Consider the following 8,833-nt stretch of genomic DNA (forward strand, 5'->3'; position numbering starts at 1 on the left):
CTTCTCTAATATAGTTCTTCTATAGGTTCAATACTTTCTTCTTCCTCGGTCTCTTCTCTAATATAATTCTTCTACAGGTTCAACACAATTGATTTTCTGGAAAGACTTAGAGGAAAAATGCTGATTTTTGTGGGAGATTCACTGAACATAAATATGTGGGAATCTCTTGTTTGTATCCTTCGAGATGGAATTAGAAATAAGAGAGAGTCATGAGATCTCAAGAGAAGATGAAAATTTTTTTTTCACTTCTTCAAGACGACAGCAAAATAATTATTGCAATCAAAGGGTTTAAACTTGATGAACGCAGATGAAAGAATTTTCAAAGCCGATGGAAATGGAGAGGGAACAGAGGAAGAGGTAGAGAATGAACAGAGGAAGAAGAAATTTAACCGTTACTCTAACCACTAGTGATAATCTTTTTTTTTTTTTTTTTTTTTTTGGAAAATTTAACCGGTGATAGAAGGTTATCTTAATTAAGACATAAATAATAGGAAAAAAAATAGGAATTTTATTGGACAAATTTAGATTTAGTCAACAGATCTAACGGTAGAAATTTAGAGTCGTTCAGTTAACATATTCACACGTCGTTTGGCTACCCCCTTCCCTTTTTAAATTTAATTGATTATATATGCATTTGGAGTTTTGAGTGACTAGAATTTAATAAAATATACGTGGCATGAATCAGGCACCGCCATGTCAGAAACACTACTAACCAATATTCCTCGATTTCAAAGAAAACCCAGATAAGAAGGAAGTCAATCGATACATATTGGGTGACTAGTATTATATGAGGGAGAGAAAGACAGAGAGATTCAGGTGAGTTGGATTAGATTTTATGTGGAAGATAGGTGAAGAACGAAAGAATATTTTTTACAGCCACACGCTTGCATGCATGATCTCAATCTTATATTAAGGAATAGCATTTCTTCAGCCACTCATAGAGCTGCAGAATAACATGAGCTGTGTCTTCTTCACGTTTTACAGAATATAATTTGATTCACTAGAAAAAAAAAATGATCATTCTCTCTATTAATCTATATTGTTAAATGAGGAAAGTTTTATTCAGATCTGGGGAGATCTCAATTCTCACATGAAAAGATTATGGTTTGTTGAACCACCATCATCCCATGCAAAATCTAGAGTATATTTAAGTGGTAAGTGACTAGTGAGTGCCTGAGTGGTGAGGTATATATATGAATGTAAGAAATGATGCACTCCACGTTTGAGATGTGTTGTTATCAAATGTACAATCTGATCAACCATGCTTTGAATCAAATCTTGACCAAGCTCTTGCATTAAAAGATACAGGGATTAAAGCTGGCCGACCACCATGGATTTGGGGGAGATATTGCCTTCAATGTGTAAGTGAGCTATAATCACAAAAGCCTAGTTGCAGGGTTTAAGCCATAACAAAGGGTATATCATTGTCACCAACAGATCGAGATGATCGAGAGAGTCTCTCTCTTTTTTTTCAGCCAAAGAGATACTCTCTTCTCCACATGTAAGGACCCTTAAAACGAGAAACCCTTGTATCAACTAAAGTGGGTAGTGACCTTGGGAAGAAACCAATGATCTTATCAATAGCAAATCATCATCTTCTGTGAAGTTGCCTTTTCTTTTTTGTTTTTCAAGCTAAAGCAGGAGGAGCTAGCTAGAGATTGAGACTGTCTAAATCTAACCCAGATCGATCTCCTTCGATCTGATCATCTCTTTCTCTTTGAAAAGAAAAAGAAAGCTTCGATAGCTGTTACAGTTGCAGACCGAAGCACCGACCTTCCACTTCCTCTACCTTGGGATCACCAAAATATACATTATCTTTCTTCTTTCTCTTTCAACCTTCTACCCAGAATCCTCTCTTTCTCAGACTTTTTTTCTATCTTTTTTTTTTCTTTTTATAAAACTTAACTAAAGCTGCCGTCACCATCTCTGCTACAAATCGCATCCATTCCCATTCTTGTGCTTTCTTCTTCACCCTTTCAAAATCTACTCCAGAGCTATAATTTTTTATTAAAGTTAAAAAATTAAGTAATCTAAAACTATACACTTGACCAAGCAGAACACAGCTTGGATTTATAAGTTAAATATTGAATCTATATATCTAGGCACTCTTGTTGCATCTGTTTTCATCCCCATGCTTAAGACTACTGGCCATGCATCTTAAGAAGCTGATACTTGTTGTTTGTTTCCTTATGGCAGTGAATAATTTGAATTAAACTTGAATATTATGTAATTTTTTTATCGAGATTTTGATCTGGACCGTCCGTTTTACTTTTCACCCACTTGAGAAACATATGAGACATTTGCTGAAGTATAACTGAAATAATTTTTCATTCAAGAAAGGTCTTAGTGCATTCCACCTTTCTATTACAAACCATAGCATTTTGTTTTGCTGAGAGGAGACCACCACAGCTGCCACTGAGTCACATTCTACCCACACTGTCTTCTCAAGCCTCAAATGTTCGAAAGATATGGTACATAGTGACTGAGGGGGAGCAGTGGTACATAGTGACTGAGGGGGAGCAGTGGACCAGTGGTGGTGGGAGCCAAGTGCATTAAATAAATTTGTGAAACCTAAGTTATTTGCTTTCTGCAAATTTTCAAATAACAGATTAACAATATAGAGTCACAAATATGACAACAAAGCATCAAAGGCCGGTTGGTCTTCTGACTTTGAGTCAGGATTTTCAAGTGTTGTAAGTGTTGTACATAGACTACAGATATGAAAATAAAGATCAAAAGTTCTGATACCATAAAAGAAGACTGAATGAATATGTGAGGACCATGGGTTTTAATACCATGTCATAAAGGATCTCTTTAAATAGAGAAAGCTATTCAAGTAAGTGCTTAGGAATCTGGACCCAGGATGATTAAACCAAACAACTCCCAACAATAAATGCTCACCAAAATGACAGTGTTTAAACTGTTGGAGGGTTTACCTTCCAACCTAAAAATCTTAAAACATGAGGTAAATCTAGTGAAGTCTCCTGATCAAAAGCATATGTACGTATGGAAGTAATCGATACTAACAGCTAGAGCAATTAAATTCCAACTTTCAAGGACACCACAACGTAACCCACACACTCGCACATACCATACATAGTTACATTCAAAGAAGGGATCAACTGACAAGTGAGGACCAGCTGAGCTAGCTAGGAAGAAGAGAAAGAGAGAAATATTAATGTGTGATCCATTGTGGGCACTTGTTAAGCTGGAAACAAGCTGCCTTGCCTGAGGGAGACAGCAAGGTTGCTTGTATGGGTTACCCTACACCATTTATCACTCACTACTGGCGTTGCTAGCTGCATGGTGGAGAGGCTGCCCTGCATAACATGCCAAGTTTGCCAACCCACTCTCTCAGAGTCTCACGAGCTTCCCATGCACCACCCTGCACAGGACACACACGCGCACATACAGAAAGGGTACATGCCAGGCATATATGGCCCCCTAGGCAGTCATAAGTTAGCATCATCTGTGCCAACCCTAATTTCAAGAAAAGGGCCTAGCTTACAGAGTCACACGCTTATAATTCTAACTGATCATCTGTGAGCTGATCTAGGAGTAGCTTCATAAATGATGAGTTACGAAAAAATCGTTTAAGGTGGTAGACTTAAAATGACCTTAAGAGACGTGGTGAGAAAGAATATGTGTAGTTTAGACGTTGTGTGTAATATAGCTTTAAACAAAACTGATTGGAAGACAATAATTTATGTAACTGAACCCATTTAACTAGGATAAGAATTGTTATTATTGTTGTCGTGTATCATCATCTATGTAAGCTAAGCTATAATCACAATAGTTAGTCATTTGCCGACTCTAGAGTACAATGAGAGAAGAAGAAGAACCCATAATGGAAGTCCCCACTTGCCACCAAGCAATTGCTATAGAGGGAGACATAGCAATGCTTATTAGAGATCCAATAGCCTCTTCTAAAATGATAATCTAAGGTGAAAGTTATGATTAGCTAGGGAGGTTAGAAATATATTTTGTAAACTAATTATGATCACTAACTAAGATTAAAAATGACACAAAAATGGTGAGGGGTCAACGCCCTAAGGCACAGCTAGGCTGGCTTTCCAATCACCATACATTAACATCATTGTCCTCAACTTCCCACTTCACCAACCATTAATATTTACTTATTGGCTTCTCATAAACATCCATAGAATTTGATGAACTGTAGTTTGTTTTGGCTTGTGACCTATCTTCATATATTATTAACATCTTCCACGAGATTAATATCAAAGTATCAATAAAAGACTTCAATTATTAATTAAGAATATTTGATTACATTTTTATATTCATTTGCTGAATCATGGGAATCTTGCACGTAGGCATTGGTTTGAGAGCCCTTGCATGGCTATCATGTGTCCTACACTATTTTTATTCTCCTCAATTGTTATGTTTGGTATTCTTTTATGTGAGAATAATTGAATTATTTTCTCAATGCATGCTTGAAGAACTGTTTCTAGTTTTTAATAGAAAAGGGTCTACATGCATATATATATATATAATAGTCAATCAAGCACTATGAGAAGATCGATTTACTTAGTTTCATATTAGCATGATATGATTGTGTGGTCCTCTTTAAGTCCACTCTTATGACTATTAGATCATAGGGCATCAGCTAGTCTATTATGGCGGCTTCGATTTTCTCTTGCTTCATATCTCATCTTTAAATCTTATTTGATGTCATTCTATCTAGGCATAAGAAATGAAAAAGCTTAGCATCCATGATTCTATGGTTATATGTTAAGAAGTTCAAAATGTCTTCTATAATTTCTTGACCACCACTCTATTCAAATGCAATTATGACTTTCTATAAAGAAAACTATTCATGTATGCATCTTTTAATATATTGGTGGTGATGGAAAGAGGTTAATATCAAATTTATGGTTAGGATTATGTGAAATGGAATCTCCAATCAATAGGAGCATTAGTGAAGGTTAGGACATTACTAGCACCAATGGTGTAAAGAGAGGCGCAGAGAGAATGAATGTCAATAAGAGTGATTCAAAGAAATGCAGGTGTAAGTTTCAGGACAGAAGTTGGAGGTTGGACTCAAAATTCTAACCCTAAGGGTGAGTCAAGGTCGAATGTTTACCCAATCTCGCCAATAATACCATACTATAGGATATTTTTGATACTGAATTGGGAACCAATCATCTCTCCTCGATCTGGTTACACCATTGAAACTGCAGAAGTTCAGTTGATGGAATGTTAGTTGGGGAGAAGATGAAAATCAACACAAGTAGAGCACGCGCTTCACTATTTTCAATTTCTTTCATCCTATGCTGGTATAGCTAACCATAAAATCGATGAAGCATGACTGCATGAGCTATAGATTGTTTTACTCTTTTGTTACGAGGGTTACGAAGTCTAGCTAAGGGTAGAGTCTAAGGCCTTAAGAAGTCTGGCTAGCCCTGTTGCATTCTTATTAGTAATCATTTTTCCTTATATCTATTTATCAATTAAATAGAAACAATAATAATTAGATCAAGGTGCCAACAAAGATAAAGGAAGGGTGTCAATTTAGTATAAAGCTATATATCAAAAGGAAACCCTCATATTTTACCAAAAAAACCATACCATCTTTGAATCATTTTAAAAATGATATGTCGCAGTTCAATTTCTATTGTAGCACAGCATGGAATTGTCTCGAGTGTGGTATTGACTGTATAAATCAAAACCGTACTGCATTGCAAAGACCTGACAGTTTGACATCCTTACGATAAGAGACTCATAAGACAGAGGGCTTTTACTAGAACAAGAAAAGATAAGACAAGAGACCATTGAAGGGATGTTCAGTTCGTACTAACTGGTATCTCTTAGTAAAGAGGTCATGAGCTCGATTCTCCCAAGATATGCATAATGGTTCTATCAATTCTACACAAAAAACGAGACAAAAATTGGGTTCCGGATTAATCCGGATACGGTTCCACGTTTATAATCAATCACCTTTCTAAATTTAATGTAATCAATGAAACGGGAATTTCTGGTATTCTCTTTTGTTCTTTCTTTTGGTCTTAACAGAATGGATTTACTGATAAAAGCCTAAACAGAGATCTCCTCAGTCCAGTCTTCCGAGCTTCTTTTGACCGATAATGGCAGTTTTTCTCCCATAAACCCCCATAGCCCCTCAAAAGCCTAAACTCTTCTTATAAATCAAATGAAAGAAGAGATCTTTAGATCGATCTTCTTCTTTCTTCTCTCTCTCTCTCTCTCTCTCTGTGTGTGGTGACGCAATGCTCAAGCGACTAAACGACCCCACAGAAAGCAAAAGCTTTAACTTTCTCCCCCTGTCATGGAGAACTTCTGCCTAGCTTGCCTAGCTTTACCTTCTTCGACTTCTCTGATTGCTACTTTTCCCATTTTACGTGTGAACACGATCACGAATCTCCATTGCTTCGATCAACTTCCATGATCTTCACTCTATCTCTACTTCTTGCTAGCTCCAGATTCCAAATGGGTTTTCAGTTTTCTTTCAATTTGATCACACTTCTTCTTCCTCTGATCGATCGAGGATCTAAATAATTAACCCACGCAATTAAACAAACATCAAATAGGCACTACTAATTTACTCTGAATCAGTCAATAATTAAGAACCAGATGAACATAATATAAGCTTGAAATTCAAAAGAAGTTAATAAAAATTTTATTCTCTGATGTAAACCCCCCAAACCAGTAAATTAAACGACTAGTATTTTCTTTGCAATTTCTCTGCTTTACCCATTTCCCCTCTCTAACAAACTACACTATCAAGCCATTAGCGATGGCACGATTTGTACCAAGATGAGTTGTTTCATACACGGGTAGCTCTTCGTGATATCGTTCCATCCCAATCGCTGAAAGGTTATCCAGCTCGAAAAGATCAGAGCTTGAATAACTCGCTGCATCATCTTCGTCTTCTTCGTCGTCGTCTTCTTCTCGGTGAAGATCTCTCATGTCGAAATCACCCTTGTTCTGATAACCTTTAAGAAGATCTCGTGCAGCTTCTTCTACGCGGCGATTCTTCTCCATGAGATGTGATTTGAGTTCTTCGTTGCATAATGGCGCTTCTCCTTTCTTCCTAATCGCTGTTAAAGCTGCCATCAAATTTGGGTCTTCTTCGTATATACGTTTCTGTCCACAAGGTCGAGAATCCTCATCAACGATTACACTAACAGGATAGAATCGAACAGATCTCTTCATGCCATTGCTCAATTTCCCTCTCGAAGATGGAGTATTGCTCAAACAGGACCTCGAGAACGAAGAAGCGGACGAGCAAGTCGATGCTTGAGCCGATTTTGTTTTCCTCTCATCGTCTCCACCTGCAACTGAAGAAGAAGAAAAGATCTTCGCTTTCTTGGGACTACCTGCGGTGAACAGAGAATTGAGAAAGGTAGCGAGTCGACCACCGGGGGAGATGGGTTGCTTCACCTTCTTTAGATCCCCATAGATCTTTAAAGCTCTGGATTTTGTCTTTGTGAAACCACTTTCGTGTTTCGGTTTCTGCTGAGGAACAGAGTTGCTTCTCGGCTGGTAACGAGCATCAAAATCATTGAACTTCTTCTGGTGGTGGTGGTGGTGGTGCTGTTCGTGGCGTGGAGGCTTCTCCGATCGAACTGGAACTGCAGTTCGAACAGGCTTGAGACCTGAAGATCTCGATCTCGTTCCATAAACTGAGTCGGTCTCAGAAGAAGAAAACCCACCTCCACAGCTGGAATCTGAAGAGCTTGAAGTAGAATTCATCAAAGAAGAATTTCGATCGTTCCTTAGTTTTGGTGGGTTAAAATCAAAATCTGGAGTGGAAGACTTCCTCCGGAGTACGATCTTCTCAGTGACTTTCTTCTCCATCCATTGCTCGATCAAGCAAGCTCGTTGAAGGTTTGCCATTTCTTCCTCAGGTAAAACACTGCTTCCTCGAATACTAGTGCTCTGTTTCTTCCTCATGGTCTCTCTGTAGAGAACCGGTTCTCCTTCTCTTCCTCCAGCAGTATCGTCGGTGGAACGATAGATAACGTCAAGAAGGGTCGAAGAGAAAGATGGGTTTGCCTTGGCGTGTCGATATCTGTCTTCACGAAGCGGCTTCTTCCACTTCTCCATTTGAGTCTCAACAGGAGAAATTTATAAAAAGAAATCGAGAGCAAACAAAGAAGAAATGATGAAAACAAAGCAAGCCACGACAGACAGAAGGTATTGAGCTTGCTTCTCTTTCTTGTCTGCTGCGGTAGAGCCAAAAGCTGCGACAGAAATCAAAACCCAGAGAGAGAAAGAGAGAGAAAGAGAGAATGACGAAATTGAAAGCGAACAGAGAATGTTATTCTCTGAAATGTGAATGCGAAGGAGACAGAGTAATCGATGAGTCTTCGAAGACGTATCTTCTTTTGCCGGTAGAGAGAGAGAGAGAGGAGAGAGAAGCGTAATTGAGAGCTTAAAGCCACGCTTGAAGTTGAAGTTGAAGTTGAAGTTGAAGAGACGAGACGAAATGAGGAAGAGAAGAAAAGAAGCTAAGGAGAGAAGAGGAGAGGGAGGGGCTGCCTTCCTTCCTTCCTGTGCTCTTCTGTTTCACCTTTTATGTATGTTAAGGAGACCTCATGCTCATGTGGGCCCGCTTTTAGTGCTAGCTGGCGTGGATGCCACCCTGGCAACTGATGATGTGGCAGAGCTCTCTCCCTTTTTAAACCCTCGATTGACGGAGGGACGACGAAGATGGACCGTGGACGGACGAAGTTACCCTTCCCTTTTATGGTAATGACGTCACATTCTTTATAAGCACATACATCTTCAAGTTGACTGAATTTAGATAGTTTACCATTACCAAAAAAAATTGAATTTAAATACAGTATTTACCAAA

At 38.3% G+C, this 8,833-nt stretch overlaps 1 pseudogene; it reads right to left on the minus strand.

Moving 5' to 3' along the window:
- Positions 1-6,581: 6,581 nt before the first annotated feature.
- On the minus strand, positions 6,582-8,553 carry LOC149011833 (protein BIG GRAIN 1-like A pseudogene; annotated as a pseudogene).
- Between the last annotated feature and the right edge of the window lie 280 nt (positions 8,554-8,833).

Source organism: Hakea prostrata, chromosome 7, assembly GCF_041222555.1.
Source record: "Hakea prostrata isolate BN-2017 chromosome 7, UWA_Hpros_2, whole genome shotgun sequence".
In the NCBI taxonomy this organism is placed as follows: Eukaryota; Viridiplantae; Streptophyta; class Magnoliopsida; order Proteales; family Proteaceae; genus Hakea; species Hakea prostrata.